We start from the raw sequence: 19,919 nt of genomic DNA, 5'->3' as shown, positions 1-19,919 counted from the left end.
CTTATCTTCGACAGCGGTCGAGAAACTAATTTCAAATCATATTTCCGCGAAGTACGACCAATCCTATTGGAAATGCTCCCTGCCTTAGGCTAAAAGACCATTGAGTTTGGTGCCACCTTGGTACTACACTCACCCAGTGCAACGTTCGTCGATAGCGCAACGCACGTCTGATCTGTGTTTCACTAGAACCATTCCGACGAAAGAACACATCAAGATGGGCTAACTCAGCTGATACTCTCAGGGATCGAGATGGCGTGGGCCCTGTGAACCAAGGTAGGGAGTCCCCATTCACCCTGAGATAGATGGTGATAACTGTCAACTTGTAGACACAAGTCAGTATGAGTAAGCGTCCTCTGAACGGCATGTCCATCGTACCATCAGCTTTTCTTCTGACCAACACCTCAAAGAAGCAAATGCAGCCATCTTTTTCACCTCCGTTTTGAAACATTCGGGTGAACTGAATTCAGGTGTTCTACAAAGTTGTTCTAATTCTCACTGCCACAGAGCCGAATAACAAAAGTATCGTCTACACACTGGAAAAAAATACGCAACTTTCAAAACCACCTCAGAACCTCAAAAGCCTCCATACCCAAGGCATGTTCCTCGAAGTATTTGAATGAGCCTGACATCCTATTAAGTTTTGTTGTGCTCTCTCTTCACTCACATTGCTCCGTCTGATTCGTTACGATTCCTTGAGGTTAGGATTGGTGTTGAACTAACGAAACTATTTCGGCATGTGTTGACTTCGTATTGCTTTTTATTTAATTATGCTACGAGCAGGCAGATGTACTTGCGGTAGGAAGCCATTGTCACCTATTATTGCCAATTTGTGTCCCTGATCACTAGTCAAAGACGCCACCATCAGACCACGGGTTCATTTTATCTAATTGTTTTTAATAGACTTCAAACTCAGTATTGTTTGGGTTTTACTTTTTTTCAACTAAAGGTCGATTAGTTTAATTTTTTCAGGTTAAGCGTATCTTTAAGCAAATTTTCATTGCTTTGCCCTCTTGTCGGCACGATGGAACTGAGAGATAACTAACTAGAGCCGATGTAAAGTGAAATTATTTTCACTTTTTTAGATGAAGCTAAATATGGCATTTTCCAAATATTGATTTAAATGGATTGTTTTCTTAACAACCTGAATAGTGATAGATTTATAACACTGTTTGAATCCCTTACGACATTTTTTTTCGCCTTTATGCACATTTTTTAAGGAAATACAAATAGCTTAAAAGGTATCTGTAACATTAAAATATTGTAGCAGTGCTACCCTATACTGCGTTCGTTTTCTCCACAGCTCCTTCAGTTTGATTTTATTCAGGTGCCTTTATACTATGATAGTAGTGTGGGTATGTTAGCCACAATACATAACATGCATATCAAAATGCTGAATAAGAATAATTTATTTACTGCTTGTAAATATACACACAACATTAACGCGCTCACTGTGCAAGAAGGGAATGTGCCCAGTACCACAGAGAGACTGTCTTACCAGGTACATTTATAAGCGTGCAATAATTCACTAATTCGTTTTTCATAGCGTGTTAGTTCGACAAATACATCAAATGAACCAAGAAGACTTAAGATTTCACAAGAAGAAAAGACCAAGGTGACGACTTCATGGACGAAGCGTACCCGATAGATAACACGTTGGAGCAATGTGGATGCATGTGACTGAGGACTTTAATACAAGGTTAAGACAGGATGCCTTTATCCAGTAGTGGAGGTCAAAAATCAAATAATGACGATTTCTTGGTACTTAGTCTGTCACGTAAAAATCTGTACAGAGAAATTCGATAAACGTAGAAAGCTAATTTTCAACATTTTTCATTACTTAAATGACTTGATTTGCATATTTCATACTTATAGCTACTAATCGAACACGTTAGAAAGTTGGTGTAGCAATGGCATACTAGGATTGTGAGGATAAAGACGTACTTTAAATACATTACATTCCACTATCTCTCAATTAATGAGTGTGTGAAACATTTGGAAGATAAAAATCATACCAGACAACGGGTGTAACCATTTTCCTGAAAGATAATGAGTTTATTTTTATAGATAGAATTTTGTTTTTGTTCTTAACTCGGTGTACTTACCACATTCTTTGCTTAAGTTGAGATCTTTGCTTGTCATGATATAAGTGGTATCTTTGCTTAGTGGCTAACTGTTTAGACGAAAATGTTACATGTAAAGCACATGGTTGAACTTGCAAGATCTATGTGACTGAAGCTGCAACAGACATGAAGAATATTTTGAAATATTTGTGTGCCACCCTTGATTGAGTAATATGTGCATGATGTTTACGGTTAAGTATTCTTTGCCCCTGCTCGAAATACTTAAGGTCGAAAACTAGAGAAAACGCATTTCACTGGAACGTTCAAGTGCATTCAATTCATTCGCTTTATATATATTCAGCTGCGTGCACATTAACACGTTTTTCTATATTACGGAAGTCATCCATAAAGGATCTAAAGTGGCTCTAACTACTAGAGTGCTGATGAATGTAATACTATAAGAAAAGAAATGTAGCTGTTGCAACATGGGCATGATAGCCCGAAATGGGTCATGGTGGTGAAACAAAGTATCTTAAATGTATTTGTGGCTGGCTGAGTTCTCCATCCCTACTCGATCAATGAATAAATAGCCAGTAAATGCAATAACATCCATCGCCCATAAAATAACATCAAAACAGATTTTGCTTGACAGTAGTACGTATTTCGATGAAATGTATCTCTTGATGCTTGTAAGAGCAAGAGCACAAACAGGCGTCGAGACTGAGAATTTAAAATATGTTCCCATGCCGGGAATCGAACCCGGGCCTGCTGGGTGAAAGCCAGCTATCCTAGCCACTAGACCACATGGGAGACGGGCAGGGAATGTAGTGGGAATGAATATATAGTTAAAAGATTTTAGAACTCATTTATTTGTAACTGTATAGGTAAATGATTTATCAATATCAATATTTAAGCTTCAATTACTAAGTGAAAATTAACTCTCCTTTTCTCGACAACGATCTTCAAATACACTCTTGTAGTTTCATAAAATGCAGTGATATGTTGTAGATCACTGATCTCGAAAACCCTCTTCAAATTTACTCTTGCACTTTCAGAAAATGCAGTTACGTGTCGTAGATTAGTGAGCACCCTTTGTGTGAAGAGTAAAAAAAAAGGTTTATCTGCATTTTCATCTTATGTGTCGCTTCTTTCGTTGCTCAGTAATCTCTTATTATTCTAGATCTTCTCACCAATAGATATATTGTTAGTTATTTTGCGGACAAAGCTAAGCCACAATGGCAGCGGGTCGGCAAGGAAGCTCTGCTCGAGTTTTGGTGGAAGCCCGACGAATGCGAACAGACAGAGCCGCCGACCCTCGGGAGGGTTTCCGCTATGTGGGCTGCCTTCTCGAGCCGTCGACAGTTCCATGAAAATAAAATTACCTCATCGGTTACGTTTTACATGGCCAGCCCCGGATCTACGATATTTCCGAAGCGGGGCAAAAACTGGGTAGTGGCGCCCCCTCACTCCGCCTCGAGCATTTGTGATAGAACCTCAAAAATTTAAAAAAAATTAAAATCAAGTTTTCAAAAATACATACATTTTGTACCGCACATCACTCTGAAGTGTTTGATACGTAAAACATATATTTACGAGGAAATGGAAGACATGTTATTTAGTCTTAAGTGTGCCAAGGAGCAGTGCCACGCCTCTTCACACACCTTCTATAACATGTCCCCGTATTTTTTGCTCTGTGGAATTCAAACGTGCATATTTTTTAATGGAAGCCATCATGCCTCTATTCAGGGCAGTGGAAACTAAAATGTCCTGTGGTGTGTCTCCTGGTCCCAGTCGGCCGGTTTGTCATCCTACCCTCTATTTTTTTTTTTAATCACAATTTTGTGACCGGGGGTATAAGAATTCCTCAGAAAATCTGCACTCCTTATTGCCTATTAGGTAATAACTTTCTCTTTTGTGTGACATAAAATTAAATACAGGAAACAGAAAAGCAGTAAAGACAGAGATACAAGCAAGACAGTACACATTTTTTCAGTCCTTACGTCCAGCATTTTTTTCTCTCTAGTCTCGCTTCAGCTTTACATGGCGGCGTGCTTTCCTTTCTCCGAAAGGAGACGAAAAGTCGTCAAACGTTTAGCTGCATGAGAAGTCAAAATGTCGTTGTCTAATACTGAAAAAGCTGTTAATACATACAGTACGCAAGACTGGTGTGTTTTCTCGATTTGATTACGTCATTTTGTCACTGGCTGCTAGATAAAACGAAACAGGTCTTTCTAATATTGCAGCAGTTGTAACACACGCGAAACGACCGAGACTGTTTTGGCACAAATGGTCATTTTTATCTACCTCACTTACGTAAGTATCGCGACATAATGTAATTCACGAATTACATTACGTTGCGATACTTACATAAGTGAGGTAGATAAAAAACAAGCAAAAAGGTATATGTTAGGAATAGTTTCATGTTTCGTTCATGTGCTCCAGTTCTCAAGTGTGAGATCGAAAAGTAATAGTATCACGAAATTTTTACACAAATTTGGAATCGTCATATTTTTTCGCATAATTTGTGTGATGTTCACATTTCTTCTATTTCCTCGTTCTGACAAACAATCTTGTCATCACTAATTTTGTAACTATTACTGCCATTGTCGAAACTTATTCTCCGGCTAACTTCACTAACCCTGCCATAATCACCACTTTAGTTACACCGCGTTTATTCTCCGGGTAGGCGTCATTACGTATTCACACAACGTGTTTTCCGCGCTATTCCAAGAACAGAAACAGAATTTAAGCGGCTGCTAATCGGGGACTGTACAACTGGCCCTAAGTAATGTAGCGATCTGCAAAAATTTTCTGTCAGAATTTTCTTGAATACTCTGAGAAGATAATATGTAATGTTTCTTATCCGTTAGTCGTTTGTTTCGAATCTGGTAGTTTGAATCTGTGGATTTCGCTAATAATTATAACAACACTTATCATTCGCACACCAAATAAAACACGTAAACAAACAGCAATTAGCATTCACCCGTTCGGGTTTATTCTGCTCAGCTCATATAGCCCCGTCCCCTTTTGCCTGAGGGGAAGTTTTTCTTTTTTATTTATTTCTAGATGTGGCGGGGATCCCCCAGGCAGAGACGTCGCGTACACCATGCACGCATTCAAAAATCAACAGATTCATTTAGAAAGCAACTTAGAATGTGTTCAAAAATCAGCAGGGTCGTTTTTCAAAATCATATGAGCAGTCGATAGACCAATGTGCGCTGGATGTTAGAATATGTACATGGCGCCCCCCTGAAATTGCTGCCCGCGACAGATACCGGTTTGCTCCCCCCCCCCCCCCCCCCTCTCCCCCTAGATACGGGCCTGATGTATCTACTGCGCGGCACTGGAAACACTTCTTTATTGAATATTTTAACAAACTTAGACATTTTATTATCTACGCCTATGAACATCAACACAAACACCCAAGGGCGTCCGCAAAATTTATTGCAAAAGGGTGGGAGTTTGCGAGTTTGGGAATGTGTCATGCCCAAGTCAGCTATTCGTCCCATAAAAAAGGGGACAATCCCCACTTTTTTGTTTTTAACTTGCGTTTCCAATAATTTTTGTTGGGACGCGAATAGATCCCGTGTTTTCTTAACACTGTCTTGCTAAATGAATCTCCGAACTATTTTCGCCATTTCTTCTTGTGAGAAATGCTGGATCGGTGCTTATCTCACTAACTCTTGTCACTGTTTAGCACGTTCTGCGAGCAAGGAAGACAAAGTTTGCTTAGTGTAGTATTGACAGTTCATGTGGTATATTGTTGTTTGCGTGAACGAAGTTATTATGCCTACATGCAAATGCAGCTTTCCTGCCAACTTAAAGAAAAAGAAGAGACAAAGTATAGCTGTGATGTTCACTGTAAAATTAGCTATGTCATATATCCACTAGCAAATGGTGGGGGATACCTGATATTTTTCAACACGATGAAGCTAACAAATATAAAGTCGCTTCTGCTGTTCTTGTTGCAACAACTTCTAAAATGAATGAATTCTTCGCAAAAATAAATAAATAAAAATAAAAAGGTATAAGTTTGTTTCACACATCCTGAGAAATTATGCTTGGAGTGTTTCCATGAAACCTTTATTTAAAAATGTAAAATATTGTCAGAGTACACATGCTTTATTAAAGGGCCATTAGGAAATCAAATCTCTGATGTTCAGTGTCACATAGCTTTTGCATTAGTTGTAATAATGAAAAGACAATATTATATCTTTAAATACTGACCTGGTACTGCAAAAAGGTGGGAATTTAAGGAGAAGGGACCTGGATAAACTGACTAAACCAGAGGTTGTACAGAGTTTCAGGGAGAGCATAAGGGAACAACTGACAGGGATGGGCGAAAGAAATATAGTAAAAGAAAAATGGGTAGCTCTGAGGGCTGAAGTAGTGACGGCAGCAGAGGATCATGTAGGTAAAAAGACGAGGGCTAGTAGAAATCCTTGGGTAACAGAAGAAATATTGAATTTAACCGATGAAAGGAGAAAATATAAAAATGCAGTAAATGAAGCAGGCAAAAAGGAATACAAACGTCTCAAAAATGAGATCTACAGGAAGTGCAAAATGGCTAAGCAGGGATGGCTAGAGGACAAGTGTAAAGATGTAGAGGCTTATCTCACTAGGGGCAAGATAGATACTGCCTAGAGGAAAATTAAAGAGACCTTTGGAGAAAAGAGAGCCACCTATATGAATATCAAGAGCTCAGATGCAAACCCAGTTCTACGCAAAGAAGGGAAAGCAGAAAGGTGGAGGGAGTACACAGAGGGTCTATACAAGGGCGATGTACTTGAAGACAATATTATGGAAATGGAAGAGGATGTAGATGAAGATGAAATTGGAGATACGATACTGCGTGAAAAGTTTGACAGAGCACTGAAAGACCTGAGTCGAAACAAGACCCCGGGAGTAGACAACATTCCATTAGAACTACTGACGGCCTTGGGAGAGCCAGCCCTGACAAAACTCTACCATCTGGTGAGCAAGATGTAGGAGACAGGCGAAATACCCTCAGACTTCAAGAATATAATAATTTCAATCCCAAAGAAAGCAGGTGTTGACAGGTCAGTTTAATAAATCACAGCTGCAAAATACTAACACGAATTCTTTACAAACGAATGGAAAAACTGGTAGAAGCCGACCTCGGGGAAGATCAGTTTGGATTCCGTAGAAATGTTGGAACACGTGAAGCAATTCTGACCTTACGACTTACCTTAGAAGAAAGACTAAGGAAAGGCAAACCATGGTTCTAGCATTTGGAGACTTAGGGAAAGCTTTTGACAATGTTCACTGGAATACTCTCTTTCAAATTCTAAAGGTGGCAAGGGTAAAACACAGGGAGCGAAAGGCTATTTACAATTTGTACAGAATCCAGATGGCAGTTATAAGAGTCGAGGGGCACGAAAGGGAAGCAGTGGTTGGGAAGGGAGGGTTGTAGCCTCTCCCCGATGTTATTCAATCTGTATATTGAGCAAGCAGTAACGGAAACAAAAGCAAAATTCGGAGTAGGTATTAAAATCCACGGAGAAGAAATAAAAACTTTGAGGTTCGCCGATGACATTGTAATTCTGTCAGAGACAGCAAAGGACTTGGAAGAGCAGTTGAACGGAATGGACAGTGTCTTGAAAGAAGGATATAAGATGAACATCAACATCAACATAAGCAAAACGAGGATAATTGAATGTAGCGGAATCAAGTCGGGTGATGCTGAGGGAATTAGATTAGGAAATGAGACACTTAAAATAATAAAGGAGTTTTGCTATTTGGGGAGCAAAATAACTGATTAGAGAGGATATAAAATGTAGACAGGCAATGGCGAGGAAAGCGTTTCGGAAGAAGAGAAATTTGTTAAGATCGAGTATAGATTTAAGTGTCAGGAAGTCGTTTCTGGAAGTGAAACGTGGACGACAAATAGTTTGGAGAAGAAGAAAATAGAAGATTTCGAAATGTGGTGCTACAGAAGAATCCTGAAGATTAGATGGATAGATCACATAACTAATGAGGAGGTATTGAATAGAATTGGGGAGAAAAGGAGTTTGTGGCACAACTTGACAAGAAGAAGAGACCAGTTGGTAGGATATGTTCTGAGGCATCAGGGGATTACAAATTTAGCATTGGAGGGCAGCGTGGAGGGTAAAAATCGTATAGGGAGACTAAGAGATGAATACACTAAGCAGATCCAGAAGGATGTAGGTTGCAGTAGGTACTGGGAGATGAAGAAGCTTGCCCAGGATAGAGTAGCGCCCGCATCTCGTGGTCGTGTGGTAGCGTTCTCGCTTCACACGCCCGGGTTCCCGGGTTCGATTCCCGGCGGGGTTAGGGATTTTCTCTGCCTCGTGATGGCTGGGTGTTGTGTGCTGTCCTTAGGTTAGTTAGGTTTAAGTAGTTCTAAGTTCTAGGGGACTTATGACCACGGCAGTTGAGTCCCATAGTGCTCAGAGCCATTTGAACCATTTTTGATAGAGTAGCATGGAGAGCTGCATCAAACCAGTCTCAGGACTGATGACCACAACAACAACAACAACAACTCGCCGTAGTTACTATAAGACATTTCATTAAAGTCCTATCTATCTAGTGAGAACCACACATGCTGCATCTACATTTACACTCTGAGAACCACTGTGGAGTGCATGGCAGAGAGTAAGTCCAACTGTATCAGTTATTAGCACTTTCTCTTGTTCCATTCACATAGGTATCGCGAGAAAAATGATTGTTTGGTTGCCTTTGTTTGTACTATAGGTAATCTAAGCTTATCGCAAAATCCCTATGGGATCGATAAGTAGGGAGATGTATATTTTAGAGTCATCGATTAAAGCCTGTTCTTGAAAACTTTCGTCAGTAGACTTTCTCGGGGTAGTTACTATAATGTTGAAGAGTCTGGCAGTTCAGTTCTTTCAGCATCTCAGTGACACTCGCCCCAAGGTCAAACAAACCTGTGACTATTCATGCTAGACGGGTCTGGTATGGGTCCCACGCATTTGAGCAATATTCTAAGATGAGTCGCACGTGTTATTTTTAAGCAAGCTCCTTTGTAGGCTGACTGCATTTCCCCAGTATTCTACCAATAAAGCGAAGTCTGCTGCCTGCTTTGTCCACGACTGAGCCGATGTGATCGTTCCACTTTATGTCCCTACTAGGTGTTACATCCAAGAATTTGTCTGAGTTTACGGATTCCAGTTGTGAGTCACTAATATTATACTCATAGTCTACTTCTACATCTGTAGATGGCTCTCCATCCAAGATAACATGTAGTGTCTTCCCTACCAAGAAATCCTCAATTTCGTCTGATACCCCATATTGCCGTAGTTTTTATAATAAGCGCAGATGTGTTACTGAATCCTATAGTTTTCGGGAATCGAGAAATACTGCATCTACCTAACTGCCTTGATCCATGGCTTTCAGGATATATTGGGAATAAAGTGCGAGTTGGGTTTCACATGATCTATATCTTCGAAATCCGTGCTGGTTGATATGGAGGAGGTCGCTCTGTTCGAGATGCCTCATTGTGTTGTAGTTATGCGTTTTAATTAGCATAAAGATAGAAACAACAACTGTATTTACAGAACTCTATGATGTCAAGGTCAGTTGTAAGAAAACCAAAGCTGAAGCCACTGTTAATAACTTAGTAGCTTCTTCGTGCAAACAACTTCTTAAAGGAGATTTGACAAAGTAAACTTTTTAAGTTTATTCGTTGATAACACTAATTACAAACCAACAAAGTTCTTTCCAGTATTAGTAAAATATTTCGTGTCAGAAAGTGGGTTTCATCAAAAATATTGGGATTCGCATCTGTTGAAAATAAAACTTGTAATCTAATATCTAAAAATGACAGACGGTTTTGCATAGTCACTGCCTAAAATCAAACTTTGTGTGTTTACCTACTGACAATACGAACTGATTAAACAGAGGTGGCAGACAAAATATTTTTCTGAATTACAAGCAAGACTCGGTAGGAATTATCTTTTAAGTGTTGGGTGCGTGACACTTATTATCCACAGCACTACGGAGGCAATCGCTGGGAAGCTGCCAGTTGAGACAGAGAATATCATTTGTAAAATTTAGAGGTATTTTCATATTTATACTGTAAGGGTGGAAAGACTCAAAGAGTACTGTGATTTTGTAAACGTCCAATACCGTCAATTGCTAGGATACATCAGTACAAAATGGTTTGCATTGCTTCCTGCTCTTGGAAGAATTTTGAATTTATTTCCTGCTCTAAAGCCATATTTCCTTTTTGAATCAGTTTGCCCTATTAGCTTTGCAATTTGTTTTCACCAATGAGGAAACTGAGTTATGTTTGTGGTTTGGTATAGTTGCTGAAAATTAGGTGGACTGATAAGGTAAGGAATGAGGAGGTTCTACGCAGAATCGGAGAGGAAAGGAATATGTGGAAACACTGATAAGGAGAAGGGACAGGATGATAGGACATCTGCTAAGACATGAGGGAATGACTTCCATGGTACTAGAGGGAGCTGTAGAGGGCGAAAACTGTAGAGGAAGACAGAGATTGGAATACGTCAAGCAAATAATTGAGGACGTAGGTTGCAAGTGCTACTCTGAGATGAAGAGGTTAGCACAGGAAAGGAATTCGTAGCGGGCCGCATCAAACCAGTCAGTAGACTGATGACCAAAAAAAAAAGTTGCTGTATCGGCCGTTATCCGGTCGGCCGCACTTTCAAATACACACGCTGCGTTTCCACCTGCCGCCACCGCGGCACGTGAGCGCTGCCACGAACAAATACGCCGCTGTCAATGAGATGCAGGCTTCCCCTCTGCGGTGCTCCAGCGGCCCGTGTAAGTTCGGACACTCATGTAATGAGCCCATTTAGTTTGTAACATTTGTAACAATTACAGACTTTCTTAGCGGCCAGGGCTCGACGTCCTCTGAATAGACCGTGTATTGAAGAGTGACTGATTTATAGATCTTTTGTATCTGCAAGTATTTCTACATTCAAATATACTGTTCATGAGTGACGCAGCAAAAACAGCAACAGAGTTACGTAATTTTTTGTTTTATTATTTGATATCAGATGTGAAATAAATTAATATCTGACTGTTATCAGTTATTGACTGTGGAATCATATATTGACGTGTTGTCTGCGGTCTAAAGTTGGTAGTCATCGGAAAAAAGTTAATACCGATTACCAGCTTTTGATTTCATTCGACGCGGCTACTCCCATCACTTAGGCCTACTCACAAAGGACGCATATGCTATTGTTACATTTCAGAGACATGCCATGCAATAAGCAAAGCATCTTTTGGGAATAGGCCTATGAAGGCCACTTACAAGTTTTTGCAAAATATTATTGAAGATATGGAGTCGTGTTTGCAGTCACCTAAGATGGCACGCTAAGGCCTGCCCTAGGGCCCATTCTGGCTCTCACTGGCCTGCATATCTGGTTACATAAAGCATAAAAACAACTGTTTGTAGTATAGAAAAAAGTGATAAGTCTAGAAATTTTTCAATAATTATGAACGACACGTTTTAAAAGAAGGATTTTTTTGAAAAATCTAGAAAAAATTAAAACTTTCGTGTCAAATCGACACCATCGTTCATACAACGGAGTATGACCTAGTTAAAAACGTGTGTATTTATGTTTCAAAGATCATATCTTACTTTTCAGACGACTGAAGATTTTACACAAAAGCCTTGTTGCAGTTGAAACAAACACTCCTACTGAATAAGACAGTTCTTCGGCAGCCAGTCCAGCGAACTGCAGTGTAAAACTGAATTGTCTCTATGCACTGGTATGGACCCAGCAACATCCTATATGTGGAATCGACAGTTCTTTTACAACAGTGTTCTCCAAATGTACGGAATTGGATTGATTTAAGGTCAGCTGAAAACCCAACTCCACCTAAGGATATGCATTTCTCGTGAGCGATGTGACAAACCAAAACTGTGGCAAACCAACGTATTTAACGTCGAGGTCACCTCCGTTATGATACAATTACCTAAACCTGCGATACAGCTGAGTCGTAGACAATTATTTCTGAAAATGCACGGGAATTCTGTGATGTGTAAATGCCCGTACTCTCAAGAATCATGGGCGGGAGGAAGTGATCGTTCTCGCCCTCCGCCACTTGCAGACGCCAAAGAAAACACCTATGATCACTACTAGAAGAGAATGTGTGAACAAGAACGAAACATTCAGTTCTTGATACAAGTAACAACATATACGTTGAACTGTCATGTCCATAAGTAAGGAAGGCTTTTTCCCTCAACGTTATTCAAACAATTTTGAAATCTCGCTTTTGGAACATAGCTTACATAGAGGAAGTCGTCAGACACGGTTCACTGGTAGCACAGACATACTTATAAAACAGTTAGTTTAAATGCAGCATATCGTCTAAATAGACCAGATCCGTACACGAGGATTCGTGGAACTTCGGAAGAAATAACCATGAAAAGTCTACAGATAAAAGCACTACATGGTCCCAACGTATTAAGAAAATTTCGATGTTCTTCACCACCAACAGGAATATTTGTTTCAAATAATAATTTCTCAAACAGCAAATGTCCTTGTTTCCATTGCCACATGACGACGCCATTTTCTGTAGTTACATTTGACTGTTTTTAACATACTGTTTTTAAACTTGTGGAAGAAATGTCATTATAAATAAAAAGATAAGAAGTATCTTCATCTCTGGTTATCACGTAGAGCTACGTTCTGGCAACCCTGCAAGAATAGTTCATAAAAGAAAGAAGAAAAATAAAAACACTAGTGCACAATCTCTTCGGAAAATCAGTCCAAATTTAGGCATTAATAGCTGTGTCCGGTAAAGTACACAAGTCAACTGTACAATGACAAGTAAGGCATTTGGTTTTTAAAACGTCACTATATACTACTACACAGTGTTCATATGTGAGCACACTTTTTGACGAAACGCGAAGCAAAAAGAATTTGATTAGCGTAAGAAAGCTAGCTGTACCACGAGGTATAAAAATTTAAGACCTTTAGGTCACAAAAATAGGTATTATAATTGAAATGCGTATTGTTGTTATACAAATTACAGCTGTTATCGGCATATCCATCTTTATTAAATAAGAGGAGAGGTTCACAGCAGAAAGGAATGTCACAAATTTCAACACAACCGTCAGCTGTAGTTTCGAGGATACACTTCGTCATTATCAAGCCCTAGAACTGGTGTAAAAGCAGCCACATTAGTAACATGACATCAGAAGCAAACTGGTACCTAGAATTAAAATATATAATACACATTTATTCTACTGTTTGAAAATGTTCTGTATACAACCTTAATAAGCGTATTTTAAAATATTGTAAGAAAACAAACATATATACTGCGTGTAACATCATGTTGTACTCTATGTCAGTTCTGCTACGCACATAGTCACCTATAACAAAATTCAATCACCGTACAAACAGAGTATCGTGAAAATAGAAATGAGTACCTATATACAATTAAGACCCATTACAGGACCAATCATGTTCGTACTTGCAAGGCTAAAACAATAAACGATGTATTTAAAAATACGTTGTTAAAGACATCACACAAATAAATTATCACTAATCTTGGGCATGATCGTGTATACAACACTATTAAAAACATAATCTAATGGTATGAGGCACATATCTCTGTAAAACTGGTCCATGTAACAAACAGCAATAAAAATGAAAGCGCATTTTCAGATATAGTACAGAAGTTAAAACAAAATACCTAAATATAGAGAACAAAACCAATCATAAGCCTGTAGAAGCTTGTCTGAAGCCAAGACAGGAAGAAGAGGACCGACTAATGGAAATAGAACCATTCATCAAATCTGTCATTCTGCCGGTTCGTGAGATATAAGTGGATCATGTAGGCGTGACCTTATTACTAAAGTGTCAACACTACAGGAACATAGTAACGTATGAACTCTACAGTGTGAAAATCCCCATTAATATGTACTAATGAAAACATGTATGAGTGTACAACATATACAAGTCGTAAAATGTGATCGGGTCTAATCAGGTAAACCAATAAAAAAACACATAAGTATACGAAGTACACAAGCCACAAAACGGGATGTAGTCTTATCAGGTAATAAGTAATTACAATTAACATCCTGTACCAACATACCAGCTCTTGCAGTAAGCAACCACACATAGTGAGACCGCGACCAGAAGTACGGAAAACGAGTGTGTCAGAGAGGAAGTAAACAAAATCTCCAAGGACGTCGACTTAAACTAGTCGGCTGAATCTGTGTATGTATAGCATCAGCTGACAGTATAGAAACATGTCTATAGAAGACTGTGCTGTATCAAATGCGGAACTAAATAAGTGTCAAACAGGCATAACGTGACGACGAAACCGCGCGTGATGTGTAACATTTCCATGCAAAAATATGTACACACGGAAAGACTGCCTGGTGTAATGGAATAGCCGCCAAAACACTGAAAAATTCATCACAAATGATCAGTGCACAGTACTCCAGGCACGCACCAATGGTCTTACATCGAGATATTACCCCAGCGAACTGCAATACGTAACTGACATAGCAGTTGATGCGGACAGTAACATGTATGAAAACCACAAAGTCCTATCTCAGATACTATTTACCTAAGTACACATCATTAGAAATGGTTCAAATGGCTCTGAGCACTATGGGACTCAACTGCTGAGGTCATTAGTCCCCTAGAACTTAGAAGTAGTTAAACCTAACTAACCTAAGGACATCACAAACATCCATGCCCGAGGCAGGATTCGAACCTGCGACCGTAGCGGTCTTGCGGTTCCAGACTGCAGCGCCTTTAACCGCACGGCCACTTCGGCCGGCCATCATTAGATGTTCTATCCTTTTCTGGTGGTACTTTGCACATTATACTAATCATACTGAAGAAAAATTATTTTCTCTTTATCACAATATGCAGAGTTATGTGGAATAATAGCATCTGCGGTAGAAGGCTTTCTGTAAATGTAAAAGTAATGGACCCCTTCCTTATTAGTGAGGGTGACGTCCATAAAACTGATTCTACATTGTTGTTCCATCTTGTGCCTGAAGCTAATGTTATGGTCTAAATTATTGACTACATGTAAAATATCATGTAAACAGTCCTCATTCAACAATATTATCGTATCATCAACATACCTGTAACAGTACAGGATGTGTCCAGTAAAAGTGGGCTGTTGTTGAAACAGGTTGGTAATCAAATAATTAACAAAAATGTTTGCCAGGGTGCCAGACAAACAACGACATGGTCAACCCATTGTTATGTCTGCACACGTGGCCATCAAAAGAAAAGTAATTGTACATTAGTATCAATTCCAGTGTCTCCAACGTATCGATTTCACCTAATATCATTGTTGTGACTTGGCAAGACAGCCAAGCCACTATGATTGGTAGCCGAAAGGCACGCGTTTAAGCTCACGCAGGCTGGCGTGAGGTCTGGAACAGTTAAAGGAGTTGAGTCTAGTAAAAATAATACGTAGCTGCTGGAATACTTAACTTTAATCCATAATTGGTGAACATCGGTCTGACGCTACATGCATCACAAGATAAATAGCAAATGATACTGGCGCCTTGCTAGGTCGTAGCAAATGACGTAGCTGATGGCTATGCTAACTATCGTCTCGGCAAATGAGAGCGTAATTTGTCAGTGAACCATCTCTAGCAAAGTCGGCTGTACAACTGGGGCGAGTGCTAGGACGTGTCTCTAGACCTGCCGTGTGGCGGCGCTCGGTCTGCAATCACTGACAGTGGCGACACGCGGGTCCGTCGTATACTCGCGGACCGCGGCCGATTTAAAGGCTACCACCTAGCAAGTGTGGTGTCTGGCGGTGACACCACAATCATGTTCCTATTTCTTATGAAGCTGGGACGTTTGTATACAAATTCAGTATATCTGACGACATCCATATACCATATTGGGATGTTACTGGCCTTTATCTTATCTATCAAATTATATGTATTTTGTACTGAATAATGTTGTTCAAACATATAGCTGTTGGTCAAAATTTCATTCAACCTAATTCCCATCTTACATGCTGGGCTTCCTATATAATTAGCCGTCAGAATAATAGGACGATTATCTTTATGGATATTTGGTTCTGCCCATAGGAATGGTGAATGTGAGTTCATGACAGTAAATTTATTTGCTGTTTTTCTCATCAAATAGAAAATTCCCTACTTTTGGTTTACCTTTTTCCTGTTTAGGACTGGATCAGGCAAAAGATAGATTAAAAATAATGAATTTTATTTGATGAGATACACTGTAAAAAAGTCAGTATCTTGAACCCACATGCACCACTCTTTTGGGCACAATGAGGTTTTAGGACTACTGGAATTGGTACTAACGTACAAATACTTTTCTTTCACTGGCCATGTGTACGAACAGAACGATGGGCTGACCATGGATTGCTGTTTGCCTGGTACCATGGCTAACATTTTTATTAATTATCTAAAGACTAACCTGTTTCAGCAACAACCTAAGGTTACTAGGCACATCCTGTAATATTTCAGGTATGTTGATGTATCTATAATATTGTACAATGAGGAGTATTTACATGATATTTTACACGCATTCAGTAATTTGCACCATTTAATTAGCTTCACCCACGAGACGGACCAACAAGGTAGACTAATTTTTTTGGATGTCATTCTGATTAATAAGGAAGGGGTTCATTACCTTGACATTTACAGAAAACCAACTTCTACAGATCCTTAAACTTCCTGGCAGATTAAAACTGTGTGCCGGACCGAGACTCGAACTCGGGACCTTTGCCTTTCGCGGGCAAGTGCTCTACCAACTGAGCTACCCAAGCACGACTCATGCCCCGTCCTGACAGCTTTACTTCTGCCAGTACCTCGTCTCCTACCTTCCAATCTTTAGAGAAGCTCTCCTACGAACCTTGCAGAACTAGCACTCCTGAAAGAAAGGATATTGCGGAGACATGGCTTAGCCACAGCCTGGGGATGTTTGTAGAATGAAATTTTCACTCTACAACGGAGTGTGCGCTGATACGAAACTTCCTTAAAACTGTGCAGGAGAGCTTCTGTAAAGTTTGGAAGGTAGGAGACGAGGTACTGGCAGAAGTAAAGCTGAGCTTGGGTAGCTCAGTTGGTAGAGCACTTGCCCGCGAAAGGCAAAGGTCCCGAGTTCGAGTCTCGGTCCGGCACGCAGTTTTAATCTGCCAGGAAGTTTCATATCAGCGCACACTCCGCTGTAGAGTGAAAATTTCATTCTACAGATCCTGTTTTTCCCTATAATTCAGCACATTGTGACAAGGATAAAAAAAAATTGTTCTTCAGTACGATTAGTAGAATGTACAAAGCGTCACTGAAAGAGGGTAGAAGAGAAAATGAAATTTTAGTCTTTAAAGCTGTAGCTGTTAATAACGGGTATACCCCAGAGATGGCAGACCAGATGTACAGAACTGTAATGAATAGGCGATCAGATTTTATGAACGATATTACTTTTGTGCAAGAAGTACAAAAGAGAATAATATTTTCCTGCATAGTTTGACCGCGTGAGATCTTTACCAAACCGACGCAGATCTTGAGGAAGTGGAATGTATATGTCGGTTGCCAAAACAGAAATAACGTAGCTAATGTACATCACTCTGGTGACCAATATGACACATTTGTAGAGTAACTTGTGTACAGGATTTCATGTAGTGATTGTGATCGAATGTAAATGGGGCATAGTGGCATGGCGTTTAGAGAGAGGCACAATAAGCATGTAGCACTAAACGCCGTTGAGTTTGCATCCTACACACCGAGAACACCATAGTGACCAGCACTGAAGGGAGTCTAGAGATCTTGTACATTCTAGATAAAGGAGGAACTATGACTGTCCTCAAGAGATTGAAAATCTATCTTGGTACCCTCAAAAATCCAGAGAAGTTGTTAAAAGAGCAGACGGAATATAAGAATAACATATTTTTCGACCAAATTAGACAACTATTATGGTATGTATTTTGTTATATTCCATTACATCGGACAGTCTTTCGCGTTGATGTATTTTTGCATGGGAATGTTATATGTCACACACGGTTTCGTTGTCACGTAATTTCTGTTTGATACTTAGTTCCGCATTTCATACAGCACAGACCTCTATGGGTATGTTTTTATAATGTCAGCTTTTGCTATACGTATATACACTGTATAGGCAAAGAAACTCGTACATCAGCGTAATATCGTGTAGGAACCCCACCAGCCCGTAGAAGTGCCGCAACACGACGTAGCGTTGACTCGACAAATGTCTACCCGTCAATATATATATATATATATATATATATATATATATATATATATATATATATATATATATATATATATATATATTAATTGTAGGTACTATGTTGCTGCTAATGTCATGCTGTTGTTAATGCAGCTGCTTTTGCATCACTTTTAGGGCCTGATGATCACGGAATATGTTGTCGAAACCGGTTGCCAATTAATTGATAATGAAATTACAGCTGACGGTAATATTGAAAATTGTAATACAACTATTATGTCCCATTAGTGAGGATGGTAGTGTTGAAAGACATGTGTACCTAATGTAATCGTGAGTCACTTTGTCATGACTGTAGAAAGGGGTTCCGTTGCGTGGCTCATCAGATAGTTCCTGTACAGGTGTAATGCATCTCATCAAAGCATTATCCGCGCAGCGTTCTAATCACCGGAGTGGCCATTGCAGTTCCATTGTAGGGTGGTTATTTAGTGTTCGCATGAAGCTTGAGGCACAAAGAAGGATCACAACAACCTTTGATGTCCTGCACAATTCCTGAAGTGACATGGAATATAGTGAAGATTTTCGTAAGTATATCAGGAGTATTCTGTATCACACAGCTTCTATTTTTTTACTTGGTACCCCCTTCTGTAGCCGAGGACGCTGCGCTGGCGCACGCTTGGAGGTGATACTTGTCTCGGAAATAGCCGGTAGCAATCCTGATGGGAAAAGAAATTTTTACCGCTAGTACACTATCCAATCCAAGGGCCTCTGGACAATCCTATGTAATTCGGAATTCACCACTAGTTGCCACAGGAGACAGACCCGATATTATAAAAGGGGAGAGAAATATTACACTGATCGGCCACAGCATCATGACCACCGACCTATTATGGGCTGCAAACTCGTCCAGGTGATAGAAGCGTCACCTGGTGAGGAACGACTGCTAGTATCACTGAGCGTGCTGTCTGTGTAGATTGGGGAAGGCATGCGATCTATCTGAGTTTGACCGTGGGCAGATTGTGATGGCTCGGAGGCTCGGCATGAGCATTTCAGAAACTGCACGACTGGTCGGGTATGTCGAGGAGTGCTGTGGTGAGTGTCTTTAGCACCTGGTGAAACCACGTCCAGGGTCTTTGTGTTGAGTGGCCACTCCTCACCACAGATGTCGGACGTCGTAGGTTGGACAAAAAAGGGTTCAAATGGCTCTGAGTACTATGCGACTTAACTTCTGAGGTCATCAGTCACCTAGAACTTAGAACTAATTAAACCTAACTAACCTAAGGACATCACACACATCCATGCCCGAGGCAGGATTCGAACCTGCGACAGTAGCGGTCGCTCGGTTCCAGACTATAGCGCCTAGAACCGCACGGCCACTCAGGCCGGCTAGGTTGGACAGACTGGTGAAACAGGACAGGTGGCGGACTGTAGCGAAGCTAACATCAAACTTCAACGCTCGCACAGTACAAGCGTATCTGAACACACAGTGCACTGAACACTCCTAACCGACGGTCCTCCGTAGCCGACGACCCATGCATGTGCCAATGTCAACACCAAGACATCGGCAACTACGAGTGAAACTGGCAAGTGGCTTTCGGCGTTAAACATTGGAACAGTGGCAGAGCGTTGCATGGTCTGATGAATCCCTATACCTTACTCATCATGCAGATGGGAGGGTGCGTATCCG

At 40.2% G+C, this 19,919-nt stretch overlaps 1 non-coding gene across 1 annotated transcript; it reads right to left on the bottom strand.

Moving 5' to 3' along the window:
* Window positions 1-2,798: 2,798 nt before the first annotated feature.
* Window positions 2,799-2,870, bottom strand: Trnae-uuc. Its single transcript has one exon. It is a non-coding gene; the product is annotated as a tRNA-Glu (tRNA).
* Window positions 2,871-19,919: the final 17,049 nt, after the last annotated feature.

This window comes from Schistocerca americana, chromosome 3 (assembly GCF_021461395.2).
Source record: "Schistocerca americana isolate TAMUIC-IGC-003095 chromosome 3, iqSchAmer2.1, whole genome shotgun sequence".
NCBI classification, from domain to species: domain Eukaryota; kingdom Metazoa; phylum Arthropoda; class Insecta; order Orthoptera; family Acrididae; genus Schistocerca; species Schistocerca americana.
Note: the sequence above shows the minus strand (reverse complement) of the source record. Positions and strands in the feature narration are given on the sequence as shown.